This window comes from Hordeum vulgare, chromosome 2H (assembly GCF_904849725.1).
Source record: "Hordeum vulgare subsp. vulgare chromosome 2H, MorexV3_pseudomolecules_assembly, whole genome shotgun sequence".
Classification (NCBI taxonomy): Eukaryota; Viridiplantae; Streptophyta; class Magnoliopsida; order Poales; family Poaceae; genus Hordeum; species Hordeum vulgare.
The window spans coordinates 382,109,185-382,113,947 of NC_058519.1; the positions used below are offsets into that span (position 1 = coordinate 382,109,185).

Genomic DNA, 4,763 nt, shown 5'->3' on the forward strand with positions numbered 1-4,763 from the left:
ATCTGTGCCGGCGCTTGCATGGATGGGTTGAGGGGAGCCCGACGCGCCGGGGGAGACATCTCGTCGACGACGCCCGCATGTAGTTGTGCGGTCGACTCCCTCTGTCGCTACCATAGACGGGGCAACTTACGGGCGATCTTCTCCGGCTTGCAAGACGAAGCGGATGCAAGACCATCGACGGACGAGGCGGACTGTGTCTTCGTCGCGACGGTTGGGGACGGGGTGGAAGACATCACGGCGGAGGATTTGGATAGGTGGTGAGGATGGAGAGCAAGGGTGCCAGACGACGAGGGGTCGGGCGCGGGAAATGTTGGCGGGCGGCGGTAGGAGGAGGAATGGTTTGGGGGATTTGCTGCAATCTGAGGTAGGGTCGGGCTGTTAGGTCCGACATGGCAGGCGTGCCCGGGCACCCCCATATCGACCCCATATTTGGGCTGGAAATGGGGGATGCTGCTCAACCCGAGCGTTTGAGGCCTGTTTGAGAGGCCCGTCTGGGTCGATTTTTTGTGGTCGGACAGTGACCACGCGGCCTGTCCGGACGTTTGAGGAGGGTTTGAGGGGTCCGGGTGTAGATGCTCTAAGAATATATAACAGATCTGAGTCGTTGATCTTAATAATTAATGATGTGATTAATTCTTTTCTTCTTATCTTATATGTAAAAACAAGGGGTAAGAGGGTGCATGTTAAAATTTATCAAAACTTTCGAATGCACTTCTTGAGAAAGAAAATATAAGAAGCATGGGTGCAAATTAAAACCCACTCCCCAAAGTTTCCAAATAATTAATTTTAGGCATCCAAATATTGTTAACCAACTCAGACCAACCATTTCTTGTTATTAATATTGTATATATAATAATAAAGCAAGTAGGATTTCTGGTCGTCCATCATTTAAATTGCCCCCGAAGTTGGCTAAAATTACCCACCAATGCCACTCGTAAGTAAAAAAAAGGGTTCGTTTTTCGGATATGAAAAGTCGGCGCCGAGTGGGAGGCGCTCCTCGCTGAGATCACGGCGCTCCGTCTGCGCCTCCGCGCGCTCGAGTCGCTCCCTGCTCCCGCCCGCCGCGCTCGTGCCTCCTCCCGCACAGGCGGCTACGCGCGTTGCTCCGCCTCCGTCTCCGCCCGCGCCCGCGGCGAGCGTGGCGCCACCTCCGCCGCCCGCGCCGGCGCCGGTGGAGGAGGTCGAGGTAAGGAACTAGGTGGTGGTGGTCGAGGAGAAGGCCAAGGCGAAGGCGAAACCGAAGGCCCGGGCCGGCAGCGGCAAGAAGCGGGCGCTGAGTGTAGGGAGCGAAGGGGAGGAAGTGCGGGCGATGCAGGTTAGCGTAGCCGCGGTCGTGCACCTCTCGTTTTGGCTAGGATTCGCCATGCATGACCTCTTGTTGGGCGGAACATGACAACGGCTCGAGACTGTACATACATGCTCTGTTTCTTTCTAGCTACCCGTTGCAACTTCTGCAATCTGCTGATGCTCCACACTGTCAACAATGTGGCTGTGAATTAATGCACTTATGAGATACTGATAGCTATTTATATTTGTGATCCAGAACCTACTAATTAAGTCGTTAGCATTTTATGTACTTCCAAAGAAAATCTATGCACAAAAGATTATATTCAGTGGTATGTAAATCCAAAGGTTCTGTACATCATGCAGGAAGCGTTGGAAAAGCTCGGTTTCTACTCGGGCAAAGAGGACACGGAGTTCTCCAGCTTCTCAACCGGCACCGAACGAGCCGTCAAGACATGGCAGGTCCATATAATGCCTGCACCATCATCACATTCGCCGACAGAGCTGTGCTTGTGCTAAGTGCTATGCCAGTATAAAATTGCAGTACCGCATTACATTTCTTGTTTGCAGTCATCGATAGGGACTACGGAGGACGGCTTGATGACATCGAAGCTGCTCGAGATGCTATTCACAGGACGGACCGAGGAGGATCTCAGAAAGGCAAGTTCAGAAACTTCAAGCCAGAGTCAGATTTTCAGTGATGTGGTCAAGACTCAAGACCACACATTGAGATCATGAGGTACACATCTGAGATTATACTTCCGTTTTTGCCTGTAGGAAGGCGTAAACGGAGCACTTGATTTTCGTATTGTTTGAAATCGTGCTCATAATGATTATTATTTTTATACTGTCGCATGGTCTATTTTAGTAGTTCTTCATAAGATTGATTTAAATAGCTCTAGAATTTGAACAGTTAAGTCTTTTAGGTTTAGGTTTTAATTAGTTTGTGAGAAGTGTTTATATGCCTAGGGATTAGGAGTAGTTTATGATCGACGAGATTAGTTGTTAAAGTTTTAAACATTCCATTATGCTACACAATAACAAGTGTGGCGTGCAGTGGTAGGCTCATAACCTTGAGATTTACCACGTCAAATGCATTGTGATTACATTGACACGCCGGACACCATTAAAGAGGGTGGAAAAAATAAAGAAGCGTCAACATGATGAGTCATCGTGTTAAAATAAAGATAAATAGAGGATGCTCATACATCAAGGTATTGAACCATACTAAGTTGGCTAGGGCGTAATATTTTGTCTCCCGTTGCAACGCGGCATATTTAGCTAGTTATTAATAATTAGGCCTGTACAGTAGACAAAAAAAAAAGAAACAAATGGAAGAGTTCAATCATTTATGAAAAAGATATGCAGCAGTAGTGCAAGATTTTCAATTTGGTTAGACAGCTGGAACCATGCGAATCAGTTCATGAATCGGTGGAAAAGCAACGAGACTTGGACTGGCATGACAATGCATCCCGGGCAACGGGCACAGGCCGCGTGGCCCCACATGACAAATATGCCACACGATTGTACTTGCCATTTATGTACTTTTACTGGACCAGTAGTTGACCAAAAAATTTGTTCCCTTTTTTATATTGCATTTCCATATACAGAGGACTCTGTTATACAAAAATCTGGGAAGAAAAATAATTATAATGTGTATGGTCTGATGTAAGTTATGATATGTCTGACCACTTTTCTCTCCACGTGGTTACCTTGACTAATATCTGAAATCAACAACTTTTCTTGGTGTTGGTTGTTGGGAAGAAATAAAGAAGAAGAAGAAAGAGCGAAGGAAGGGATGGTGCAAGTGTGCTTGTCCATCCGTTCATAACTGTCATCGTTTCCTTAAACAAAAGGAGAAAAGGAAACTTCTAGGAAAGGGTGGTTAGCTTTTCAAGTGTGGGCCACACTAGCTTTTCTTTCGTGGGTTGAACGCTGTCATGTTAGGGGCCTACATGACACGACAGCGCAGCCACAAATGTATATCTCCTTCGTATGTTATCACAAAAGAACAAAAGGTTATAGCCAGGCGCCCTTAAAAAGACAAAATATGCACACGAGTCTTTTCTTTTCTATTGAGAGTGAGGAATCCAAGTGAGCAAGTCGGCGCGGCATTTGACAGATGGGTCTCCATGCGTCCGCGTAGGGTCCATTTGGCATGTATCGAGCGGACGTACAATAAGGCCAACTCCACCCTACGATTTCATTATGTCCGGCCTCATCCGTTTAGGGTAAAACAGACAAACATGTCGGCTCAGCGCGAGACAATCCGGACCCATCCTGTCGGTTTCGTGTCCAAACTTGCGCGGGATTTGGATCGCGACACCAAACGGACGCACGCTCGTCCGCGTCGGGGACGCGTGGCACGCGGCCACCAACCTCCCACCCACCGGCATGAATGCGCACGAGCGGCCGGGCCCGTCTGTCATCCGCCCAGTGGAAGGTCGCGGTCCTTCTTAAATGAGGAAGCCGTGGACCGGTCGTCCACGGTTCCCATCGCCACGCCGCGGCCTCCTCGAAATCCGACAGTCCCCCGCGCGAAACCCTAGCCTCCTCGTCGAGCTCGCCGGCCGCCGCAGCCATGGGTCTATGGAACTACGGCCGGAAGGGCACCGACGACCGCGATGTTGGCTCCTCGCCGGGACGCCGCCGCGGCTCCGTCAAGGAGGAGGCCTCATCGCCACCGCGCCAGGCCGCGGCTCCCTTCTCCATCGCTCCCAGGCCCGGCGCCGGCCATCGTGATCGGCAGTGCATCAGCGTTGAGGTCTGCCGGCGCTACTGGGAGACGAGGACGCCGGTCCCGTGGAGTGATGTACACCTCCCCAACACGTGGCATCTCTCCGCCGACCGCGTCCCCATCCCTCCGGTGCCGATGAGCGGCCATGCGCGCCGCGAGGAGATCGACCGCCGTCGACGCCTCCTCCCCGGCGACCTTTACTATGACCCGAGGTACGCCGCCGATGGTACCCTGTGGGACACATAGCTCAGGGACGAGCACGACGTGCATCGTGCCTCGTACTTCGCCGGGATGGTCGCGGGGCCGCGGCGGGCGTACGCGGGTGCGCGGCATCACGCCCACGCCGTCGTCTTCGCCGTCTCCGTCACCACCTCCACCTCCTCGCATGAAGGAGGAGGAGGAGGCCAGCCTCATTCAGCGCGTCATGGAGGACTCCATGGCGACGCATGATGAGTGTCAATGGCCGGGCCTGGACCGCGCCATGGCCCTCTCTGCGGCCGGCGACGTCGCCATCCCCGAGCCGAAGGAGGAGGAGGAGGTGGCCGCGTTCCCTGCGGAGCTCGTTGGCGCGTCGTGGGGCTGGTCCTGCACCGCGCTGGAGATCGCGCAGGCAGTGGGGGCCGTGAACTGGTGCCCCACGCCGCTGCGGTCACCGGAGCAGGAGGCCTCGCCACCTCTGGCCGTCGCCGCCCTACATCGACCTCGTCAGCGACGGCGACGACGACGACACCGACGACCGGTG

At 52.8% G+C, this 4,763-nt stretch overlaps 1 pseudogene; it reads left to right on the plus strand.

Annotated features, from left to right (window-relative positions):
- The first annotated feature begins 440 nt into the window (after positions 1–440).
- On the plus strand, positions 441–2,022 carry LOC123427439 (annotated as a pseudogene).
- The last annotated feature ends 2,741 nt before the right edge of the window (positions 2,023–4,763 follow it).